We start from the raw sequence: 26,363 nt of genomic DNA, 5'->3' as shown, positions 1-26,363 counted from the left end.
AACAGTTATGAAAAAAGAGGTCCAGAGAAGTCAAGTAGTTTGCCTAAGGTCACACAGCTAGTAAGCAATGGACGATGGACACAAACCGTCTTCTGACTCCAAAAGATAGTGCTCGTTCCATTACAGTGTGCCCTGCTGACCAGATTCAAAGGCTTTGCTCAGCTTGTTTAAGGGGAGGCTAGTACATTCCTGCGTATTGTACATATTGATTTTCAGTGAATTCCTAGATCTTGGCAGCCTGGCAGTCATGTCGGTCAGCTGCATTTGGATTCTCCTGATCTGGATCTGGATAAAGGTGACTCACTCACAGTAACGCCAGGAGATTCAAATCTGAGGCCTCCAGGGAGCCTCAAGGGGACAAGGTCTTCTTTGGTCGACCAATGATAGTAACACCATTTACTTCAGTTTGCATTTAGTTCATGTTGGCTGTGTGCCAGACACTCTACTGGGTGACTGCTGAGCTCACTCAGACCTCATAACAGCTCTGTGGGGTAGGCACTACAATCACTCTCAATTTATTAATAAGAAGACCAAGCTTTAGGGTGGCCTTGATCGGGGAAAATAATCAGAAACTGGAACCAAGGCAATTTGACTCTACAGCCCAGACTTTTAAAACCTATACTATGACAACCCAGAGGAGTTCATGCCCTCTTGATTAGCCTGTAACTCTCCACCGACTCCCAAAATTCACCCAGACTCTAAGCTATTACAGAGAATACTGTCTTACAAAGCAGTAGCCAACTCCCATTGGCTCAGGGCCTGTAACATTTGCCAGAACAGGAAAGAACGGCCATTTTAGCACTATAAAACTATCATGTCGTTCCTCTCTGGAGAATTTATCAAAGCATGTAAATGTAGCCAGACAACATATTCCTCAACCACTGGGAACCTGAACAAAGACTCCATGACCCTAACTCTTTGGGGGTCAAGAGCAAAACTCTTCAAAGATGTTAACAGAAGAAGAAAGGATAAAGAAAGGAAATAAAACTACTGATCTGAGATCAGAAGGAGCCATTTAGGGCCTATATCTCCTTTCCTCACAAATGCCTTGAATATTCACTTTACTTATTTATATGTTTATTTTTGAGAGAGAGAGACACACACACACACACAGAGCACAAGCAGGGGAAGGGCAGAGAAAGACAGAGACACAGAATCCAAGGCAGGCTCCAGGCTCTTAGCTGTCAGGACAGAGCCCTACTTGGGACTTGAATTCATGAGTCATGAGATTGTGACCTGAGCCAAACTCAGATGCTTAACCAACTGAGCCACCCGGGAGCCCCTTGAGTACTCACTTTAATTGAGTCATGCTTCAGCCTTTGAAAACAGCTCCTGGTGAAAGAATACCCCTGCCTGCTGCTTTCTGACCAGCCCAAGATGCTTCAGATCCCTGTGCCTGTGGGAAGGCCCCACAGCTGCCATCTATTCCCTCCATGTCAAACCTCTTCCCCCAGGCAGCAGCCTCACCCTGAGGAGAGGGTTCTGTGAGGGGTTTCGTTCAGGAAAGCTTATTTAAAGAGGCCCTATTATATGAACTACTCAGAGAGACAGCATGTTTGGAGTCTGGCAGATTCTGACCTCAGCCTGTCAGCTAGGATTCTAGGTGCTAAGTTTCCAACTTGATGGAAGCTTTAATGAGGAGCTTTGTAGTGTGCTGGCTGGAGGTTGAGAAGCTCCTGGCATCCAGAATTGCCTATTATGTTTCTCACTCAGCCAAATTTGCTTCTCTATTTTGAAAGTGCCCTTCCTGTGTTTTGCGTCTTGCTATCTAAGTGCTCCCAGTCTAGGACGCCTCAAGAGACTTGATGTTCAGTGTCTGAGGTAAAAGATCCTTCCAGCATCATGCTGTAATCTCAGACAACTGGACCTAAGTGAACGTCGTTGTGGAATTTTCTTTCCTCAGGGTCTCACATTAAAGTGCACAAGCTTCAAATGAGAGATGGACATGCTAAAACAAAAGAGTTATGTTTCTATCTTTCCCCCACCGACATACCATGAACATTCAGCGAAGTAGCTGATGGAGGAATTAAATGAGGACAATGAGCTTTCTCTCCAGCTGCTCACCCCCACCTTGGTTGGATACAATGGCAGCAGCAGGCATATCTTGAGGATCCTCCAGAATTATATAATAATCTTAGATGCATGACCTACTGAAAGATCTCTCAAAGGATTAACACTTTCCCAGTCAGCCTCTTAGCAGTAAGTCGTTTATTTCAGTGCTAATCACCAGCCATTCCTGAGTTCAACCATGATGGGCAGAGAATGATGTAACAGGCAAATCTGAAGAGCGCTTACACTTCTCAGATGAAGTGTTTCATGTGATTTCTATTACTGGTTAACTATTCCAGTCACAGCTGTTTCTAAGGCTGTGGGTCTTCACCCTGCCTGCACATTGGAATCACTTGCCACACATCGTAAAGAACCGGCATCTGAGCCCCATTGCTGGAGTCCAAGGTGATTGGGTTGGATGCCTCTCCGCAGGGGATTCTAGTGTGCATTCAAGGCTGAGACCCCCTGCATCATGTCTATTTGGAGTGCAGGCTGAGGAGGATCCCCTCATTCCCCGTATGGGGACTGCCATCTGAACACATGTGATGTGACCTTCCCAATCCAGGTAAAGTTGAGAAAAGGGTGGAATGGGGACCCCTCTTCTGGCAGGGAGGGGTCTGCAAACACAGGGAAGAGGAGGCTGTGGCCCAGGCAGGAGGCCACCAAGGGGTGTTCTGCCTTCCCCCAATCCATGCCTGGAGCTGAGCCTGTCCTGAGCTCCTATAGGGGACAGCATGGGAAAGGTCTAAAATTATGCTTTAACCCCTCCCCATTTGCAAAGTGACCCAAAGGAAGTCGCTTACCATCCAGCAATTTCTTTTGGAAAATATATGCAAATATAGGTCTTACCCACAAGCCCTAGAGGGGTACCCCAAGACGTCTGGGGATGTCTGGGGAATGCACCAACAAAGGTAGCCCTTTTGCGTGAACTATTATTAACGATGACTTCCTTGCTGAAGTCTAATGTCTTAGAATGGTTGTATGTGTGCTGGGAGCTGCCCTCTAAGTGACTCTACCCACACGTTAATGTGAGGATTAATCTCCCAACCTGCAGAATGGTATTAGCAGGTCGCTATGAGGTTCATCTCTCAAAACTGTATACTTAAAAAGCAAGTCTCAGGAGGCAGCTGTGCTGTCAGACCCCCACCACAGAAGGTAAGGCTGAAGAATTAGCAGCATCTTAATCACTCATCTGCTGGGGTCTATAGGCTTCAAGGCTGAGCTGGAATGAAGGAAGTCTGTTGCCCTGGAAGAACCCCCTACATATTTCAAGCAATTTCTCCAGTTCATTTGTTTCAAGCACCTTTGAATTCCTCTGGCATAATCACCGTACCCTTTGTCAACACAAAGTGATTGTTTAAACGACTCAATCAGATCATGCCATGGGCGACTATTTCCATTTATTATGATTTATTGCCTGTTTAGCACCAATGTGCAAGGCACATTCAACAGAAGAGGAAGCTTTGAAAATGATTTTTCTTTCTGCTCTGGAGGCCCACAGAATAAAAACAACCTGCTCAGAGTAAAGGAAAGATTATCCTCACTGATGGGGATCAGTGACTAAGGACATTTGGGGAAGGAAGTTTAATTTTCCAGATGAAAAAGAACAAGACTTTCTCATTGCCATTGATCCTCCTATTGACCTAGAGCGCAGAATAAATTGATTAAAGCGAAAGAGAATTCCCAGTTTTTCAGCAGACCAGGAAGAAAGAGATCTGTCATGGATAAAGTAAAGTCACATAATCCCATTGAAGGCAGGAATCTGGCGTTATTAGTCTTTGAGCCTAGCTCCATGCTGGCACCTTCAGGCACTGAATAAATGCTTAGTTAATTGATTAATTCAAGTGTGAGAGATCAGACCGCTTATTTTTTCCATCACTAATGATATGTTCAATTTAGGGAACTGGAATTTTTTCGTAACTCAGCTTTTCAGGCAAGAGCCTGTTATCATTTTAATTCTTCCCACAGGTTGTAGCCAGGAAAAAAGAGTAGGAACCGGGTACTGGGCTGCAGTTTCTGAACCACTGTCAGTCTCAGGAGTGTGTCCACTGCAGAAGGAGGCTCCAAGGTGCTCTTTTTAACTGCAGCTAACTAATTTTTTGTAAAAAAAAAAAAAAAAAAAAATCTATAATAAATGAATATTAAACATCAATTAGAATCATTTGTAAAAATTAAGAAGCACTATTAACATGTCTTTCAAATACTCACTTTCCATTCAGACAAGGATGGTTACTGTCCTGTCCTCAGTGAAATTCTGAATGGTTCCATGGTGTTAAGTCTGACAGTAACATGGCATGAGTTATACTTACTTAAAACACCCACTAACTCAATTAACCAACAGCCTTTCTTTAAAATTTAAAAACAAAAGCCAATCTGTGAAGCATAGAATCTATTCCTCCTGGAACTATCATTCACTTCTGTGCCTTGATCAAAACTATTTTTTCAGGGTGCCTGCATAGCTCAGTTGGTTGGGCATCCAACTTCTGCTCAGGTCATGATCTCACAGTTTGTGGGTTTGTGTCCTGTGTTGGGCTCCTGGTGTCAGCACAGAGCCGGCTTTGGAACCTCTGTACCCCCTCTCTCTCTACCCCTCCCCCACTCGCACGCACATGCTCTCTCTCAAAAATAAACATTGGGGAAAAAAAACTATTGTTTCTTTCCTCAACTTTAGTAAACTACCCCTACAGTTCACAAAATGATCCCACATGCTAAACTGTGAATCTTTTAGAGCACAATAGTGGAGAGCTCAATAGAATGCAGATTCTGATTCAGTGGGTCTGGGATTGAAGCCTGAGATTCTATATTTCTAGCAAGCTCCTATGTGATGCCTGTGCTGCTGGTCCATGGACAGTAAGGTTTTAGCAATTCAGACAGTTTTTTCCCCTATAGATTTTACATAGGGTGTGTAAAATCTTTTTATTTAGCAATACAGTAATAAGATACAATAAAATTTAACCAAATAAGAGTTTATAATATCAAGTGATGGTACATATAAATACAGACATAGATGCATATACCAATACTGCTGGAGAGAAGAAAATTTTATTTACCCTTCTAGATTTTTCTGACAGGTCTAATCAGATTGACATGAGACAGATTAACATGAAAACAAAAATTTATGTACATACAGGGACCCCGTAAGGATATGACATTCACCGGCAGTCTGGCAAATGAGGTAAATATGCTCCCGAGAAGTTTCACTGTCCAGAAGTTGAGTTGGTAGATTGTTCCATCTCACACAACCAGTCTCAGTCCTGACAATAGGTCAGTTTAGTGAAATTCGTTTCAGGGGGTGGTGATATAAATGGGCTTACAAAGTTTGGTCTATATTATTCAAGCAATCAAGTATTTAATAAGAGGTATTTCTGTGAAAATCAAAGAAAAAACAATGGTTAATATTTGAAGGAGATTATAAACTTATTTCTGAGTTCTGAAGTTAGCAGGTCAAGGTTTCTAGAGGTCTGGTTCAAAGGGCAAACAGTGGCAATCTGACAGATTTTCCTATATGACTGTCTCCCGTGATCTTTCTGGTGGCCCATACAACAGACACAAAGATTGTCTGTACATGAGCTATTGGATTGATTTCTCTGAAGATAATACCAAGTTGTCCAACTGTAAGTTATGTGGCTTTGGAAAAAGAGCGGTTTTAATTCTTAATAATTCCAAGTCAGAATGATGGGAGACAAATTGGAAATGTAAGTTTGGAGATCTGTAGCTAGAAGAACTCAGGAGTCAGTCCAGTTTACAATGGACACTATTAGAATCTTCTAGACACAAAAGTGCTGTTGGAACATAATTTTTCTCTCTATAATCACCTTCATAACTACCAAAGATAGCCAAATTAGGACTAACTTTTTTGAAAAATAAGCCTAGTTTCAATAAATTTGGCCTGATTTTTTTGTGTAAGTAAAGCAAGAATAGCAAGTGATCACATAGGCTCTTTTAAATCTACTTTGCTGGAACTTTTCATAAGAAATTTCCAGCTTGAACAGCCTCTCAAAGCTAAGGAGCTAAACCAAATACTTGCTATCAGACTTTGCTTGCCAGAGCTATAGATTTGGGTTAATTCCTCTCTTCTCAAAGTCCCTAAAATATTCTGAGGTTCCTGCACCTACCAGGAAGTGACTTTCCTTATTCATCTAGTAAGGCTTATCCAAAGTACCAGGCTGATATTTCAAAGGGGCTTTATTGACTTCATAAATTCAACCTTAATTCCTTAGTGCTGTCTGGTCATATCTGAATCTATGCATGTCTCTCTCCAGTATGACATTCCAGTCAAAACCTTGGTCATATAACCTATGTTTCCAATGGTGTCCTGTTACAAGAAGAAGGGATTCTTATTGAACTTATACAAATAACTATATTGCCATGAAAATTAAAGAATATTCACTGAGGGTGATGAGCATTGAGGAGGGCACCTGTTGGGATGAGCACTGGGTGTTGTATGGAAACCAATTTGACAATAAATTTCATATTAAAAATAATAATAATAACAAAAGAATATTCACTGAGACTTTCTGCATTCTGGAGGGATCAGATAGAGAGAAAAATTAAATGTTTCAATTTTGCTCACAAAATTATAATTTACCAAATTGCTGTAAACTGTACTTAGCTTAAGAGGAAAGGCTTCCGGGGCGCCTGGGTGGCGCAGTCGGTTAAGCGTCCGACTTCAGCCAGGTCACGATCTCGCGGTCCGTGAGTTCGAGCCCCGCGTCGGGCTCTGGGCTGATGGCTCAGAGCCTGGAGCCTGCTTCCGATTCTGTGTCTCCCTCTCTCTCTGCCCCTCCCCCGTTCATGCTCTGTCTCTCTCTGTCCCAAAAATAAATAAACGTTGAAAAAAAAAATTTTTTTTAAAAAAAAAGAGGAAAGGCTTCCTTACACCTAGGAAACAGAAAATTAAAGAATATTTTAAATAAAAAGTTGTTAAAATTATAATCATCTTCATCAGTTCATTTAGTCCCATGTAATTAATTCTTGTTCATTTGAATTCAGTTTTTCCTTTAGTTCTGCAAATTCTTACCCAGTCTAGTTTTGTGATCTTAAAGTTATCAGAAAACTGTATTCTACAGTCATTTCCATGAATCTTGTTGAAAATAAAGCATTTTAGCAGGAACACTTTTATAAAAGCATCTGAGTAAAAGAATACTGTCTATAAATGATGAAAGACTTAAAAATGGCTTGGTTAAAGGTCTTATTAGAGTTACAATGAAATTGACTAGGAAATTTGGTTATTTCTGTGACATACATTTAAAATAATAACTAGTTGGGGCACCTGTGTGGCTCAGTCGGTTGACTTCGGCTCAGGTCATGATCTCGCGGTCTGTGAGTTCGAGCCCCACGTCGGGCTCTGTGCTGACAGCTCAGAGCCTGGAGCCTGTTTCGGACTCTGTGTCTCCCTCTCTCTCTGCCCCTCCCCTGCTCATGCTCTGTCTCTGTGTCAAAAATAAATAAACATTTAAAAAAATTGTAAATAATAACTAGAATTATGACTGATAACGTTATACTAGACCTATCATAATCTTAAGAATTTTATACAATTTCTAGAACACTTATATTAATAATATTGACATATACAATATAATCTAAGGTTTATCATCACTTATTTGACAATGCTTCTCATGTAATTAACAAAGCAAACAAGCCTAGTTTAATAGCTCTCTTTTATAAGGAGAGAGAGCAAATCTTTTGAAATATTCCAGGGATGGAATATCTCACATCGCAAAGTTGTTTTTTTTTTTTTGAGAGAGAGAGAGAGAATGTGCAAGCAGGGGAGAGGGGCAGAGGGAGAGAGAGATAAAATCTCAAGCAGGCTTCATGATCCCACAACCCTGGGATCATGACCTGAACCCAAAATCAAGAGTTGGATGCTCAACCAGCCGAGCCACTCAAGCGCCCCTCACAGTTATTTTTAAGTTAAAAAGACCTCATTTAGAATTTGAATTGTGGGAAGTTTGTCAACAATATCCAAACGTTTGAATATTTGATTAAATAGGAATTATAGGAGCCAAGCATAGGCCACCCCAAGATTGACTGCTTTGGCATGAACATTACTTTGAGTTAAAAGTAATCAAGACCAGTAGATTCAGGAAAAGCTATTTATCTCCCCCTCAACTGCCTGCTTGTTCCAGGAGGAGAGCTATTAATAGAAATTCTTCTTTACCTAAGAAACTTATCTGCATTATAGGGCAAATTTTGTTTTCTAAATACTTCCTCTTACCTTCCTGCTAATGATCTTCCTCCCCTTTGTATCCTCTGACCCTCTACCCCCTCCTTAGCTCATATAAACATCATGTTGCCTGTCTTTGGAATTTCCATGCCTGTGTGGATTCTCTATATATACCCTATTAAATTTAATTTTCTCCTGCTAATCTGTCTCATGTTAATATGACTCAGAACACCTAGAAGGATGTTGAGGGACAGAGGAAATTATTCCTCTCCAACAGATCACAGATAACTATGAAACAATACTTAATTGCCTACGTAATTAAAATGACAGTAAAAGATTTAAAAGGTAAATAGAGATGGTTACATATTTGTGAGCAAACTTAATTCGTTTAATGTTGAGAAGATTCAGTTTTCTTCAGTAATGAAAAGACTGGATTAAGATAACAGGAAGCATAGGACATTATATTGATAAAACAGAATTTGTTTTCAGGGGAGATAACATTAGGGATAATGAAAAACTCTTCACAATCTTATGTTATCAAGGGCATACCAATAGTCCAAGAAACTATTAAAAGAGAGAAAGCCAAATTTTAATTTTGTACCAGCTGACTTTTGATATTAAAGCTCATTCACTTAGTTAAATTCATTCCAGGGGGGTGGGTGATGGGTATTGAAGAGGGCATCTTTTGGGATGAGCACTGGGTGTTGTATGGAAACCAATATGACAGTAAATTTCATATATTAAAAATAAATAAATAAATAAATTCCAGTCATAGGCAGCCCTGACTGTGCAAAATAATTCCTTTCCAAAGATTCCTTTTCCATAGACCTTTTACAACTTTCTTTTTCCTCAACACACATTTTACTTGCCTACAGAGATTGTAATTGGGGCCCAAGTATGCAAGAGCACACTCAGGAGTCCTAAACAGACCAGGTTCAGCCACTTGCTGCTGACAAAATCCAAAAGCTGGGGAGACGAGGGAGGTGAAACAAGAAAGGAATTTATTTTATAGAGGACAACATCAAGAAACCAGCAGACTAACATCTCAAAGACTGTCTCCAAAGGGCTGAAAATACTTCTAGGTTTATATTAGGAAAATGTCGGAAAACGTCGGTGGGTACATGCGGTAAAGGTGGGGCAGTAAAGATCAAATCCATCACTGTCTTGGGGTCAGTCATACGTGGTCTTGCTGGCATCAGGGCAGTCATCTTTGCTTGAGGGGTAGTTTCAGTTCCCATCAGGGATCTTTTGCCTGAGTTAAAAGATAAACTGGAAAGAAGAACTTAATCGCTTAGAATGTACAGACTATGGTCAAAATGAAAGTAAAGTCCTCTTTCAAGATGTTTCCCTTATTATTTCTATGAGCTTTAATTATATATATTAGAATTCTTAACCCTTAGAAACCTTAATTACTACAGGTGCCTGCTGTCTGAGTCAGTACAGCATGTGACTCTTGATATCGGGACTGTGAGTTCCAGCCCCATGGTAAACATAGAGATTACTTAAAAAAAAAAAAAAAAAGGGAAAAAAGTAAGGAGGAAAGGAAAGGAAGGGAAAGAAGGAAGAAAAGAAAAGAAAAGGAAAAGAAAAGAAAAGAAAAGAAAAGAAAAGAAAAGAAAAGAAAAGAAAAGAAACTTTAATTTCTAGTGAGAACTACCATTACCCAAAACTGGGTTCACCTGTTGATGAGTCTCGAGCTAAAAGACACAACCACACCAATGAATAGGAAAAGGAAGGGTTTTACTTGCAACAAGTAAGGAGAACACCAGGAATCTTTCCCAAAGCAGTGTCTTCCTGAATAATAAAACTGAGGAAGTTTTAAGCTGAGGGTGCATACATATTGATGAAGGGGCTTGCATAATGGGGAATCCACATGAAATTGGGGCAAACATTGTCTTAAGGTGACTGAGTCCATGTCAAAGTCATGAAGCCAGCAAAGGCCAGCATCATCAATTCTCTGGCTCCAGTTGGTCTAATATCTGGCTCAAAGGGGGTTAGATCCTGCAAAGATACCTCAAGAATGTGCATCAGGTCAATCTTTGAACCAGCACTGGCAGTTTTACCACTTGATTAACTGTCCTCGATATGATTAGGTAATCTCCTGGCCTGATAATGGTTATTTGTTTGTTACATTTTCACAAGATGGCAGGGGCCCAAAATAATTTTTCTTATGCCAGGAAAGTTATATCTGTCTTTCTTTTTCTGGGGACCTCTAACTCTGCCTGCTTACACTTCTTTCTGCCTGCTTACACTAAGAAGTAAGCAATTGTGAATTGTCTGTGAAACCAGCATTCTTTAGATTGGTAAATTTATGAATACATTTCATAATTTCTAAAAGTGTATGCTTTTTTCTTCCTGCTACTTAGTAAGTCTCTTTTATTCCCCCAGCCCCTCTAGTTACTTCTTGCTTGTTGTTTTCTGGAGATGTCCTGAATAGCATGACCCTTGGAATGTGCCTTGTCTGAGTGCTCAGGAAAAAACCTCTTGCCCATAGGTACACCAGGGAGAGGGATGGACTCCTGCCTCTCTGATGGACACTATTACCTTGGCCGTAATGGCATTGGGCTCAGAAGTCAGACTGTCCTTATTTTTCCTGTTCTTTTGACAAATATGTTCTCATCAGGCACAGGGTGGCCATAAACGTCAATAGGACAGCCACCAATCTTAAGGCTCCTGTCTAAGGTCTCTAAATAACCTGGTGTGATCCTTCAATGAGCATAACATCCAAGATATGTCTGACCGTGTGCTTCCCAAAAGGGACAAGCTGGAGTTATTACCTATTGGGACATTCACTCAGTGGTGAGCCCCTCCCTTGGGACTAAATCATGGATAAAGTTAGCAGAAAGTTGCCTGGATTAGATAGGAGTTCCATACTTTTGTTTTTTCCTGTTTCTCATTTGTCCTTTCCCATGGACTGTTTGGCATTCTCTGTCCTGCTCTCAGATTGAAAGTACTTCTAGCTTAGATATATGACATTTAATACAATATAAAATAGCTGCCCCTTCTTTTTTTTTTTTTTAAGTCTCACATTAGATAACATGCAGTGTAGTCTTGGCTTCAAGAGGAGAATCCAGCGTTCAGCAAACTGATTACACATACAATACGTAGTACTCATCCCAACAAGTGCCCTCCTTAATGCCCATCGCCCATTTTCCCCACCTCCATCAACCTCAGTTTGTTCTCTGTATGTAAAAGTCTTTTGTGGTTTGCCTCCCTCTATGTTTTTATCTTATTTTTCCTTCCCTTCCCCTATGGTCATCTGTTAAGTTTCTCAAATTCCACATATGAGTGAAATCATGTGATATTTGTCTTTCTCTGATTGACTTATTTCACTTAGCATAATAACCTCCAGTTCCATCCACATTGTTGCAAATGGCAAGATTCCATTATTTTTCATAGCCAACTAGTATTCCATTGTATATATATACCATGTCTTCTTAATCCATTCATCAGTCGATGGACATTTGTGTTCTTTCCATAATGTAGCTATCGATACCACTGCTATAAACATTGAGGTGCATGTGCCCTTCGAATCAGCACTCCTATATTCTTTGGATAAAGTAGTGCAATTGCTGGGCCACAGAATAATTCTATTTGTAATTTTTTTGAGGAACTTCCATACTGTTTTCCAGAGTAGCTGCACCAGTTTGCATTGCACCAATGGTGCAAAAGGGTTCCCCTTTCTCCACATCCTCACCAACATCTGTTTAATGAGTTGTTAATTTTAGCCACTCTGACCAGTGTGAAGTGGTATCTCATTGTGGTTTTGATTTGTATTTCCCTGATGATGAGTGACATTGAGCATATTTTCATATGTCTGTTGGCCATCTGGATATCTTCTTTGGAAAAGTGTCTATTCATGTCTTCTGCCCATTTCTTCACTGGATTATTTGTTTTTTGGGTGTTGAGGTCGGTAAGTTCTTCATAGATTTTGGATACTAACCCTTTATCACATATGTCATTTGCAAATATCTTCTCCCATTCCATTGGTTGCCTTTTAATTTTGTTGATTGTTTCCTTTGCTGTACAGAAGCTTTTTTCTTGATGAGGTCCCAATCATTCCTTTTTGCTTTTATTTCCCTTGCCTTTGGAGACATGTCAAGTAAGAAGTTACTGTGGCTGAGGTCAAAGAGGTTGCTGCCTATTTTCTCTTGTAGGATTTTGATGGTTTCCTGTCTTACATTTAGCTCTTTTACCCATTTTGCATTTATTTTTGTGTGTGGTGTAAGAAAGTGGTTCAGTTTCATTCTTCGGCATGTCGCTGTCCAATTCTCCCAGCACCATTTGCTAAAGAGACTGTCTTTTTTCTATTCGATATTCTTTCCTGCTTTGTCAAAGATTAGTTGGCCATATATTTGTGGGTCCATTTCTGGGTTCTCTGTTTTATTCCATTGATCTCTGTGTCTGTTTTTGTGCCAATACCGTATTGTCTTCAGGATTACAGCTTTGTAATACAGGATAAAGTCTGGGATTGTGATGCCTCCAGCTTTGGTTTTCTTTTTCAACATTACTTTGGCTATTTAAGGTCTTTTGTGGTTCCATACAAATTTTAGGATTGTTTATTGTAGCTCTGTGAAGAATGCTGGTGCTATTTTGATTGGGATTGCATTGAATGTGCAGACTGCTTTTGGTAGTGTCAACATTTTAACAATATTTGTTCTTCCAATCCAGGTAGCTTCTCCTTCTTAACAAAGGCCAGAACCTCTACCCTAACCATTAATACTAGCGCTAGAGGCTTACAAAGGATATTATTATTGGTCACCAATAATATTAACTCCCCTCAAATGGAAAGAAGCAACTCTAATCTCTACAGCATTTCAGTCCATTCACTGGCACCCACTGTAGTCTAGAATGCAATAGGGAAGTGTAGGGAGACCAACATCCCCTTTCAGGTAGTACAATGGTGTCAGAGCAGTCAAGAAGAGGGACGCCTCCTGCCACTCTGAACCCCAGGAACTTTCAGCAATTTCCTAATGGGACACCATTTCAGAAGCCAAGGAGGATTTTGGTAATGAACACCTAGTTAGTTAATGTACTGTCCTCATTTTGTAGGAATTAACTATGGGATCAGTTTCCTTGATCCCAAAGGATTCCATCTTGGGCTGCCTCCTAATACACTGGAGTCAAGAAAAAGTACCAAACCCTACTTCTCACTCCCAAAAATAAATATTCTGCCCCCTGGTTAATAACTGTCAATAAAAGATGCAAACCCAACACTCAGGGTGTGCAGCTCTCTCTCTTGCTCTCTCTCTCTCTCCCTCTCTCCCGGGCTCAGCTGCTCTCAGATCTCAAGAATGCACTTGTTAGTTTAATAAACTTTCATGCTTCTGTTATTCATCCATTGTGCTGCATGCCTGTCCTTAAATTCATTCTCATGACAAAAACCACGAACCTTCAGCAAATCCTTTGGCTCTGGCTGGGTTGAGGCCCTGGGGCCCAGCGTCTGCCCAGTTCACCCAGCAACAGCTCTTTAGTGATCACAAAGGAACTAAGTAACAGCAGGTTGAGTGACCTTCTTCATGGGTGACTCTCCAACTCTTGCCATCCTTTTGCTGGAGAGTTGCCTAGTCACTGCTCTCCTTGGTTCTACTCTGTCTTTCCCATCTACCTTGGAAAAGGCCTAGAGCTGCTAAAGACATGAGGGCAGGAGGTGTGGTGAGACTGTGCACATGAGCCAGCTCCTCTGAATCCACAGGTAGTCTCCTTGGATTATTCCCAGAGTTTAGACACTTCAGGGTGCATGGCCTGACACTGATGGGGACCTGTGCATGAGACCTTACATGGAAAGAGGGTCTCTGCAGATGCGATCATGTTCAGATGAGGTCATTGTGGGGGGCACAATCCAAGAAGAGCATAGAACCAAGCAGAGCATAACCCACATGGAAAGGGGCACCTGGGAAGCTCAGTCAGTTAAGCATCCGAGTTCAGCTCAGGTCACGATCTCATGGTTTGTGAGTTCGAGACCTGCATTGGGCTCTCTGCTGTCAGCACAGAGCCTGCTTCTGATCCTCTGTCCCCCTCTTTCTCTGACCCTCTTTCTCTCCTCACACACACACACACACACACACTCTCTCTCTCTCTCTCATTTTCTCTCTTAAAAATAACATTAAAAACAAATTTTTTTAAGGGGCCCCTGAGTAGCTCAGTTGGTTAAGCGTCCGACTTCAGCTCGGGTCATGATCTCACGGCTTGTAAGTTTGAGCGCCATATTGGACTGTGTGCTGACAGCTCAAAGCCTGGAGCCTGCTGCAGATTCTGTGTCTCCCTCTCTCTCTGCCCCTTCCCCTCTCAAACGCTGTCTCTCTCTCTCTCAAAAATAAATAAACATCAAAAAATTTAAAAAAAAAAAAAGAATGTTAAAAAAAAAAAAAAGCCCATATAGAAAATATCCAGGAGGGGCGCCTGGGTGGCGCAGTCGGTTAAGCGTCCGACTTCAGCCAGGTCACGATCTCGCGGTCCGTGAGTTCGAGCCCCGCGTCGGGCTCTGGGCTGATGGCTCAGAGCCTGGAGCCTGTTTCCGATTCTGTGTCTCCCTCTCTCTGTGGCCCTCCCCCGTTCATGCTCTGTCTCTCTCTGTCCCAAAAATAAATAAACGTTGAAAAAAAAAAAATTTTAAAAAAAGAAAATATCCAGGAAATGAAGGTGCTATGCTGCAATGTCAGAAAACCATCCCAGAGACCCCACAGCACACAGGCCTATGCCCCCTGTTAATAGTATATGTAGTCTTTAAATGTGGCACAAGACACGTTTACTAACACACCCGAACACCTTTAGTTTCCCTGTGATGAGAAGACAATAAACAGGTAAACTTAGACTTGTTTAGCAATTAATGTTTCAGTATTTTATTTTCTTTGGAAATGATCTAGACGGTCAATGAATTCTCGTCATTTAATTTAACTTAGCAAAATTCTAAGGGTGGAAGTTACCAAAGAGATTTGGAAAACTACAGAAACCTTTCAAAAAACAATCATTGCTAAAAAGTTCACCTAAAAAGTCTTACCTCAATCACATCTACTTAATTCATTTGTTCTTAACAATCATACTTAGATTACACCTGAAAATTTCATGAGACAGCAAAGCCCTTAGCTATCATCTTAAGATTTTCTTTCATTTGTTTGGTTGGTTGGTTGGTTGGTTGGTTGTTTTTTGCTGACAAATTTTGTAACAAAAATAACATGAATTTATTTGACTTTAAGTAGAATATGGTATTACACTTAATGTGGAAACTCTAAAGATATGCCCATATTAATTAAACCAACAAACTTAAACTACCTTTAATTTCCTGAAAACTATCCTAGATCACATAAACTTGAGAACATTTGGGTTAGTTTCTATCATCTTTCTGAGATTTAGAAATGCTTGATTTATAAGCACTTAACTTGAAACTAATCATTAAATAGAGCTCTTTTACAAATTAATTTTGGCAATGGCAAGTGGAGGTAGAAAAATACCGTTTCTTTTTTTTTTTTATTTTAAATTTTTTTTTTTTTCAACGTTTATTTATTTTTGGGACAGAGAGAGACAGAGCATGAACAGGGGAGGGGCAGAGAGAGAGGGAGACACAGAATCGGAAACAGGCTCCAGGCTCCGAGCCATCAGCCCAGAGCCTGACGCGGGGCTCGAACCCACGGACTGTGAGATCGTGACCTGGCTGAAGTCGGACGCTTAACCGACTGCGCCACCCAGGCGCCCCGAAAAATACCGTTTCTATATTGTACATATACGGACATACATAAACACAAAAAGATCTTACAGCTTTGAATTTTGAAAATTTAGCTATGAATCAGATACAACAATATAAAACTCACTAGTTTGTAAGATTATCTGCTCAAATGGCTGAAGCTTTTTACTAGGAATATTGGTGAGGATGCCTGATTTGTGCTTGTCCTTGACAAGTAATCTTATGGACGTTGTGGAGCAGTTTTGTTGTGTTTTTTTTTGTTTTAATCTTTTTAATGTTTATTTATTTTTGAGAGAGAGAAACAGAGCCGGAGTTAGCACAGAGCCCACCAAGGGGCTCAAACCCACTGCAAGATCATGACCTGAGCCAAAGTCAGCTGCTTAACTGACTAAGCCACCCAGGCGCCTCGGCAGTTTGTATTTTTTAAAATTTAGGCCTCTTTTTCTTTTCTTTTCTTTTCTTTTCTTTTCTTTTCTTTTCTTTTCTTTTCTTTTCTTTTTTCCTTTCCTTTCCTTTCCTTTCCTTTCCTTTCCTTTCCTTTTCTTCTTTTTTTCCCCTTTAGTTTTAGGCAAATGTGGGCATTGTTTTAGGTACCTCCTGGGGTGTTTACGTTTCAAAGATATAGTAAGATTTACATCTTCAAGGGACAAAGAAAGAATGGAAGTTCCTTCAAGAGGACTTTGGTTTCCTAAGGCCAACAACTCACAAGCCTTTTGAGATAAATTGGGGTGGTTTTAAGATTGGTAAAAAGGAATAGATGATGGGGCACCTGAGTGGCTCAGGTGAGTTTCAGCTCTGTGCTGACAGCTCAGAGCCTGGAGGGAGCCTGCTTTGGATTCTGTGTCTCCCTCTCTCTCTGCTCCTCCCCAGCTTTGCGCTCTGTCTCTCTTCTTTCTTTCTCTCTCAAAAATAAATAAACATGAAAAAAAATATATTTTAAAGGAATAGATGGGACCTTGTATTACCTCCAGAACTACATTTTATTTTTCATTTTGCAAAGATTTATAAGATAAGAACAGTTGCTCTCAATTTTTTTTCCCCAAAGAGTTAGCTTGCAGCCTAAATGATATTAAAGGGTTGATCCACCGTCCAGTTACATTGTCTCCATTTGCTTCTCTCCCTCTGGGCCCATACGTTTTAGGTTTGGGGAAGAGACTTTAAAAAATCCTATCAGGCTTTGAAGATCAGCTTCCAACTTCTAATCAACTTTTAACCAAAATACTACTACCCTTCCCCCACAAAAAACGGCATTTAAATATCTTGTCAGTTTTTAGCTTGGACAAACAATATATATTTGGGCAATATGGAAAAAACTTCATGCATCAAAGAGGCGTCTTTAAAAAGAGTGCAAAGGATACTACCTTCTCAAGACCCAAAGTCAGTCAAAAGAACCGAGAGCCTGCAAATCTCAGGCACACAGAAAGCCCAAGCCATGCATAGAACAAGTTTAGTAAGATTGTACCTTTTTTTTTTTTTTTTTTTTTTTTGTATCTACAGTTTCTGGAACAGCAGTTCTCAGACATCAAATAAGCAGGTGTGCTGGAAGGTGGCATGCTTAATTCTTTGGATTTTAGGAAGGAGGAATTTACATCGAATGTGGAGTTTTAATTTCTGTTCTTTCATCTTGTAAAAAGGAGTCCCTAAGGCTAGCCATTAAAATTCTTTGTATCCACTTTTTAATTTGGTCTTTTCCACAGACGCCAGTAAGACAATAGTTTAGGATGAGAGCTCTCCAAAATTTTTCAACTATAGAAGTTTTCAATTCAAAAATCCATCCTCTGGCCATTGACAAGTAGGATCTATTAATCTCAATAGCAACTCAAACTAATAAGCTTTTTTATGGCTTGACCAAGGACGTAAGAAGCATCCCACAAGAGAATACAAAATATGCAGCCCTCACAAGATCCAGCAAGTTCATTCCCAAGGATTGCCTAGGAAAGCAAAAGCCTTTGTTGCACAGGTGGTAAGGATGGTGTAGTGAATACAGTGTCTCTGGTTTCCCACAAGAACTCGAGATGCCTCCAGTCACAAACGTGCTAATCTGTGACACCAGGCAGGTGCTATTGGAATGAGACTTTCCCAGCACTAACAAAGAAAGGAAGGTTGAGGCTACAAGGGCTCCTTATGGACTGGGACCCTTTATGGCAAACTCCCCTGAGAGCTGGCATGGTTGGATGAAGAGAGTGCTGTTTGGGAGTCCGTGCCATGGAACCCCACTCTATTCAGCTGGTGCACCCTGGTAAGTGTACCTTCTGCATGGCAGAGACCAAAGAGAATATTCTCACTAGTCGTAAAGCCAAATTCTCAGGACATGGAATAAGACAAAAGGAAAAACCCCATCCAGTTTTTACATAGGGGACTCACGGCCAAGTTTGTTTGCACAGATGCCGGTCTGGTAACCATGGTCTGTGAGCCACGCTCGAATAGCGGGCTTATGGTGCCTATGCCTGTGTTCTGCCCTATGGCTCTTCCTCCTTATGACAAACTACACAAAAGGCAGAGACAAAAACAGGGACCATCTTTGGGAGGAAAACAATGGATAAAAGTCAAGGGTACTCATTACCAAATTTTAACTAGAGTGCCTATGTCCAAGGAACTAGTTCCACAAATACTTTATCCTGCTAAGCTAAATTTAGGGGGTGGGGAAAAGGGGGGAGGAGACTCTCATCATGCTTGCTTCCAACAGACCCTGTCAGCAGAGATCCAGGAAACCCTTGTGGTAAGAATTCTTACCTTCTGATGCTGTTTGTCCGAGGTGTCAGGATGTCTCAGCTATAGCAGCCTCAGAACGAGCAGTGTCCACACCATGAAGTAAATCCTGCCAACTGTCAGGGAGGGAAAATTTTTTCTCTACCCTTCTACATTCTTCTGGTGGTCTAATCAGATTGACATGAGACAGATTAACAGGAGAAAAACACATTCAATCATATATGTAGAGGGGTCCCAGAGAACATGAGATCCACAGGCAGCCAGGCAAATGAGGCTTATATGCTACCTGAGCTAAGGAGAAGAGGGTAGAGGGGTTGGGAGACGAAGACAATTCACAGAAAGACAGCAAGAGCAGATGTTTGCCATGCCACACTGAGAAGTCTTTCTGATACAAAAGAACCGCATCTCTGGTGATAGCTCTCTTTTTGTTGCAGCCTCCCCTGTCTAAATGTTTTGGGGCAGTTTAGGGGGGCAGGTAGAAAGAAAAACTTCTTGAGTCTTTGTTTCTCAAAAATAGTCACCCTAAAATAATCCTCATGCCAAAGAAACACATTTTGGGGTGGTAAATCTTGCTCCCCTGCAATTCACATGCATTTATTACAAATATACCAGGTTTCTCCACATTTCTGGAAATTACTAGAGTTGGCTGCTATGCCACTTTCAAGAAAGGGGAATGAGTGATCTCTGGCCGATCTATTTATTTTTCATCCAACTGATATTTATTGAACACTTGGTAGTATGCACCCAGTACTGTCAGAGACTTAAGTTGCAACAGCAAACAAGACAGATCACAGTCTGTGTCAAATAGGATTTATGTTCTAGCAAGAGAGACACACAAATAAATTGTAGTCAATGTTGTGAATGAGACTAAGGAGCTGCACCAGAAAATAACCACTTTGGACAAGGTGGTGAGAAAGGCCTCGGAGGAGGTGATACTGAAGCTGAAGAGACAAAGAGCCAAGCGTTTAGGCTGCAAATGTGCACACAGCCCAGGAACTGGGTCCTCCTCTTTCAGCAGATGTGTATTGTTCAGAAGGGAGCCTGCTGCACAAATTTGGCCTTCATGTCTGAGTCTGCACTGCTGCCAACAATTCACCCTCTGCACCCAATTGCCAATATCCTCCTCCCAAGCCAGCCTTTGGCTCCCCTGCCTGTCTGCAGCCCCTTGTTTAGGCTGCTGCCCGAGCACTTGGCGGAGCAAGCTGGCACAGTAGGGTTTTTCTGCAAGTGCACAGACCTGTACAAATCCCAGGCCCTGATGAACCATCATCTGCAGTGATAGTTCAATAGAGTGTCGGGTATTTTTCCTCCGTTCATCTTTATTTCTGGAGAAATGTCTTCAATAAACAGCCTTACCTTTTGCTAAAATGAAATTAAACCCGTGTGAAATAGGACATTTTGTATGAGCCCTAAGTGCTACAGAAATTGATACCCATTGGTTTGTTTCTAGGAAGTTCTGAGACTTTATTTGCAAAAATGAAAATTCATAGGCAGCATTAATGAAAACCCAGCCCAAACTCTCCTTTTCAAGGTGAGGCAGACTCTGGGCGCTTGGGTGGCTCAGTCAGTTAAGCCTCTGACTTCACCTCAGGTCATGATCTCACAGTCCCTGCATTGGGCTCTGTGCTGACAACTCAGAGCCTGGAGCCTGCTTCAGATTCTGTGTCTCCCTCTCTCTCTCTGCCCTTCCCTGCTCACACTCTGTCTCTCTCTCAAAAATGAATAAATGTTAAAAAAAAAAAAAATTAAGATGAGGCGGACTCACTACTTCCCACAGCCCCACCCATCTCCCTCCCACCCAGACCGCCTTCTGTCTTCAGCTGGTCTCTCCAATGTTGTCAAGCCCAGGCTCCTGTCACTCCCTCCCTTCCCACCAATCCATGCCCTGTGCCACACAGACCCTTGCCCCCCACACTCCTTGGGAACTATAACATGAACATGAATGAGGGCTCAGATGGTTTCAAATAGTATCATCATTTGTTCTTGACTATCAGAGCAGGGGAGATGCAGGAGGCTTTCACAAACCAATAGGTAGGGAGTAAGGGTTCTCTGGTGTTATCAGCTGCCTGATGGGGAAAAAGGGTGCAATAACTGGGGACATGCTGCTAAGCTTACAGCAGCCCTTGGGGTCCTAAGTTCAGGGTCAGGCCTGTGATCCCAGCGGGGATCCTTCATGACAGTTCCTTTTATCCGAATGCCTCCTGGGCTCTGGTCCTTTCTCAGGTGCTTCGTTGTGCAATTTGAATGACAGAATGCATGCAAGACATTTAGCATTAAGAGTAAATGCCCAGCAAATGTTAGCTGGGTTTTTTGTTTGTTTTGTTTGTTTATTATTATCGCTATTATTTACAAGTGCTTACTATGTGCCCCAAAGTGGTAGATACTCACTTAGCTTTTACAAAAGTTTGGGTGATTTTAATTTTCACAACAGATGTCTAAGGTAGATAATGTATCATTTGGGCGCAGAGAAGTTGGGTCATTTGCCCAAAGCTACACGGCTAGTCAGTAGTAAAGCTAAAATACAAATCTATGCTGCCTCAACTCTAGATTTCAATTCTCTTTCCTGTCTCCCATGTTCATGAATCCTGACATTTACAGAGTCTGACTCAGACCCTCCAATGAGTCTCCAACACCTGCTGAATGAACTCCATGTCCCTCTGCATGTCCTTCAAATGAGGAAGCTCATTGTCACTTCATCTCAGGTCACCCTACAGCTCACGTCCTGGGTTTGCACCGTGGGAGTCTATCTGGAGTCCCCTCCAGTGCCAAGCACACAGGAATGAGGGTGTGAATGTGTGAATGCAGGGAAGTCCAAATTGTGAGGCTCACTCTGGAATATACTGAAAAGTTTAGTTTGGGGTATGTGAAAGTGAAAGATTTGGGTTTTCTCTCTCTTCACATTAGGCAAGAAGTAGGCATGATTCAAAGCAGAAGAGAAGCAACGACTTGAAAAAAAGGCTAATTATTGAAGAAATAGGAGATGACATTGCTGCTAATAATAAAATTTTAATCGATCTAGTTTTCACTTCAAGACCATTTGCTCAGGGAGGCCTCCCTGAACTCCTAAATGAGGTTAGCACCCCATTAAATGCTTCTGTAGCACCCTTTACTTTTTAAAAAACTTTTCTTTTGATGATCCATCACATTTGAAATCATTTGTTCTATATCTACTTCATATAACAAGCTTTGCAAGGGCAAGAATGTCATCTTGTTCATGCTGAATTCCCAGCAGTCGACACAGTTGCTTGGCACAGAGTAGATAATTGAATAAATATTCATTTACAGCAAGATTAATAGTATTTCTCAGCCAAAGAGTGATCATGCTTCTGCTTGCCAATACCAATAAGAGAAAAGGAAATTTGATTTATTTATAAAAGAATCTAAAACAACATGATACTCTGATCGAAGCAACACGCAGCTAGTTAAGTATTGGTTCAAGTATAATTCCTTTGTCAGTATCAGTGAATGACTCAACCTGTTAGATAAGGAGGAAGATCCTCCCTATCACCCTCCTGCTTAAAAGCTTCCCAACTCTCTTTCCGGTGAAGTTCTCCTCAACCTGCTCTCCCAGCCATCTCTTCTTCTGCTATCCCAGACACCCCTCACCATTCCCACAATCCACCCAGCACTTGCTGATCCCACTTTCTGGGATAGTCTTCTCTATTTCTGTGTCTATGCTCCCTTTAAACTCAAACTAAAGGCCTCTCCACGTCCCAAATACAGAACAATTGATTCTCATATGCCCACCCCACAGCACTCCGTACTTGCCCCTGGAAGTCCAGAATTCTGAAATTGTACACGATGAGTTCCTGGAGTCACTAATCGTGTCTTGTTCATCTTCACATCTCCAGTGCCTAGCACACGACTGCCTGAAGGTCAGCACATATTCTGGTGAATAAAGACAAAAGAAAACCTCAGGTCCTCCTTGACTGTTCCTTTTCCCTCACACCCTATATCCACTCCATCAGCAGGTCCAGCCTAGTCTGTCTTCAAAACATTTCATGAATCTAGCCCCTTCTCACCACCTGCCTAGCCTAGGCCACCATCATGTCCTGCCTGGGCGACCACAATAGCCTCCTGACTGATGTCTGGCTTCTGCCTGCAATTTATTTTGCACACAGCAGCCATGTTAGCCTTTTAAAATGTTCCCTAGGGTCACCAGGGAGGCTCAGTTGGTTAAGTGTCCAACTCTTGATTTCAGCTCAGGTCATGATCTCACACTTCATGGGATCCAGCGCCATGTCAGGCTTTGTGCTGTCAGCATGGAGTCTGCTTGGGATTCTCTCTCTCTGCATCTCCCCCCACTCATGCTCTCTCTCTCTCTCAAAATAAATAAACTTTAAAAAATAAATAAATAAAAATAAATAAATAGAATAAAATATCCCCCTTCATGAGACCATCCAATGGCCTCCAGAACACTTAGAATAAAATTCAAACTCCTCACTGAAGCCCCAGTTGATCTTGCCTTTGCCCCCTCTGCCTCCACATCCTACTTACCATTCTGCCAACATGCCAAGCCTTGTCTTTGCCCATGTTCCATCTGTCCCCACATGACTTGCTACCCGACATTCAATTCCCCTCTCAGTGTCAGCTCATCAGATAGGCTTTCCCTGACCACCTTATCTAAAACAGTACCCCAGGGGACTTGGGTGGCTCAGTCCATTAAGTGTCTGACTTCAGCTCAGGTCATGATCTTGTGGTCTGTGAGTTCAAGCCCTGAGTTGGGCTCTGTGCTCAGAACCTGGAGCCTGCTTCAGATTCTGTGTCTCCCTCTCTCTCTGCCCTGCCCTGCTTGCTCTCTCTCTCTCAAAAATAAACATCAAAAAAATTAAAAATAAATAAATAAAATAAAATAGTACCCCACATCTCTCTACCTTCTCACGTTACCTTATTTTCTTGTGTTGTACTTACCATTATCAGGCTTATTATTACCTATTTATATATTAATTTTCTGTCTCTTTCACTATGATAGTAAGAGCCATGAAGATAGAAATATTGCCATCTTCACAGCTGCCTTTTCAGTGCATAGACTTCCTCTATAATGTAAGTAGTAGGTGTCAACAAAAGTATGTTGAATGGAAGTTTTTAAAAAATTTGGAGGCATCCAAATGGAGGCATCTTCCAAAAATGGCAGAAAGGCAGGTCTCATGCTTGATGACTGAGGCTACCTCCTGGGCTTCTAGGTACCCATCATGGCTCATCATTGTCAAGCAGGTACTACTGGCTTGGAAGGTGGTGGTTGTCCACTGTGAGGGCAATGAGCTTTTCTGGAAATTTCTATAGAAACAAGTTAAAATACCTGGCCTTCCTCCACAAGTATATGGACACCAACTGGTCCTGGGCCCCTACCACATCTTTGGGCGAACAGTAGAGACCTCTGCCCACCAGATGAAGAAGGCCAGGTGGCTCTGACCACCTCAGGCTGTTGGATGGGAGCCCACCACCCTCTGACAAGAAAAAGTCTGTTGATGTTTACTGCTGCCCTGGAGACTGTGTCTCATCCATGAAAGTTTGTCCATCTGGGATGCCTGGCTCACAACATTGGCTGGAAGTACCAAGAGGTGACAGCCACCCTGGACGAGGAGAGGAAGGAGAAGGCCAAGATTCATTAGAACAGCTCATGAGGTTATGGAAACAAACCAAAAAGAAGATGGAGAAGAAACATGACCAATCTACAGAGACCCTCAAAACCCTATGACTCCCAGTCTGAACACAGTAAAGATTGTTTATTCTTCATGCTGGGCCTGACCTGCCCTTCCTCCATTACCAACCTGGGATGTGGGGGATCCAAGAGCTGCCATCCGGGGTTTAGAAGGCTGGGGACACAGAAAGGGCTTAGTCACCACTCCTGGTTAAGAAAGACCTCTCTTTAAAAAGTCACTTTACACATCTGTAAGATCTGTGAAGGCATAATTTGTCTGTGACCTACTTGTTTATGAGAGAGTTTTAGAAGATCAATAGCAGGAACAACCATAGTTACTTCAGTTTCAGTATTTGCAAACGTGAGCTGGAAAACTGTAATTGGAGGGGACTCTGCATTGTGAGTGAGGCATCTGTTTGAAACTAACTTCTCAAGTGGTTGTACACGATACTCTGCAGCTGCTAGAATATGGGAAGGTGCTTGCAGGGGAGTGTGAGCCTGGTGTGGTCCAAAGGTATTCATCATCGTGCATAGGCTGGGAAGACCTAGAACCAAGAGGCTACAAGCATTGCCCTTGCTGCTTCCCTGTATTTTGTGATCAGAAATGAGTAAGTTGGGTTTTTTTTCATAATTTTCTTTTTTTTTAATTTAATTTTTATTTTTTTAATTTACATACAAATTAGTTAGCATATAGTGCAACAATGATTTCAGGAGTAGATTCCTTAATGCCCTTTACCCATTTAACCCATCCCCCCTCCCACAACCCCTCCAGTAACCCTCTGTTTGTTCTCCATAGTTATGAGTCTCTTCTGTTTTGTCCCCCTCCCTGTTTTCATATCATTTTTGCCTCCCTTCCCTTATGTTCATCTGCTCTGTGTCTTAAAGTCCTCATATGAGTGAAGCCATATGATATTTGTCTTTCTCTGACTGACTAATTTCGCTTAACATAATACCCCCTAGTTCCATCCACGTAGTTGCAAATGACAAGCTTTCATTCTTTCTGATTGCCGAGTAATACTCCATTGTATATATGTACCACGTCTTCTTTATCCATTCATCCATCAATGGACATTTGTGTTCTTTTCATACTTTGGCTATTGTTGACAGTGCTGCCATAAACATGGGGGTGCACGTGCCCCTTTGAAACAGCATACCTGTATCCCTTGGATAAATACCTACTAGTGCAACTGCTGGGTCGTAACGTAGTTCTATTTTTAATTTTTTGAGGAACCTCCATACTGTTTTCCAGAGTGGCTGCACCAGCTTGCATTCCCACCAACGATGCAAAAGAGATCCTCTTTCTCCGCATCCTCACCAACCTCTGTTGTTGCCTGAGTTGTTAATGTTAGCCATTCTGACAGGTGTAAGGTGGTATCTCATTGTGGTTTTGATTTGTATTTGTATTGATTTGATTTGATGAGTGATGCTGAGCATTTTTTCATGTGTCGGTTGGCCATCTGGATGTCTTCTTTGGAGAAGTGCCTATTCATGTCTGTTGAGTTTGATAAGTTCTTTATAGATTTTGGATACTAACCCTTTATCTGATATGTCGTTTGCAAATATCTTCTCCCATTCTGTCGGTTGCCTTTTAGTTTTGCTGATTGTTTCCTTTGCTGTGAAGAAGCTTTTTATTTTGATGAGGTCCCAATAGTTCATTTTTGCTTTTGTTTCCCTTGCCTCTGGAGACATGTTGAGTAAGAAGTTGCTGCGGCCAAGATCAAAGAGGTTTTTGTCTGCTTTCTCCTCGAGGATTTTGATGGCTTCCTGTCTTACATTTAGGTCCATTTCATCCATTTTGAGTTTATTTTTGTTTATGGTGTAAGAAAGTGGTCCAGGTTCATTGTTCTGCATGTTGCTGTCCAGTTTTCCCAGCACGACTTGCTAAAGAGACTGTCTTTATTCCATTGGATATTCTTTCCTGCTTTGTCAAAGATCAGTTGGCCATACATTTGTGGGTCCATTTCTGGGTTATATATATATATATATATATATATATATATATATATATAAAAGAGAGAGAGAGAGAGAGATGGATGAGAGAGCAGTGTTTTGAGAAATAAAACTGGATACAGAAAAAGAATTGTCTGAGGATAGCCTTGATGAAATATGATAACGAC

The 26,363-nt window shown here is 41.5% G+C and overlaps 1 protein-coding gene and 1 pseudogene across 2 annotated transcripts in view; both read left to right on the top strand.

Annotated features, from left to right (window-relative positions):
• Nucleotides 1-26,363, top strand: part of MAGI2 (membrane associated guanylate kinase, WW and PDZ domain containing 2) — a 1,354,570-nt gene that overhangs the window by 1,315,607 nt on the left and 12,600 nt on the right. The gene's annotated exons all lie outside the window — the stretch shown is intronic.
• On the top strand, nt 23,760-24,303 carry LOC124525028 (60S ribosomal protein L13a-like; annotated as a pseudogene).

This window comes from Lynx rufus, unplaced genomic scaffold, assembly GCF_022079265.1.
Source record: "Lynx rufus isolate CCGP_SWC_20201006 ecotype Redwood Valley unplaced genomic scaffold, mLynRuf1.p SCAF_4, whole genome shotgun sequence".
NCBI lineage: Eukaryota > Metazoa > Chordata > Mammalia > Carnivora > Felidae > Lynx > Lynx rufus.
The sequence above is the reverse complement of the archived record's forward strand: the minus strand, read 5'-3'. Positions and strand labels throughout refer to the sequence as shown.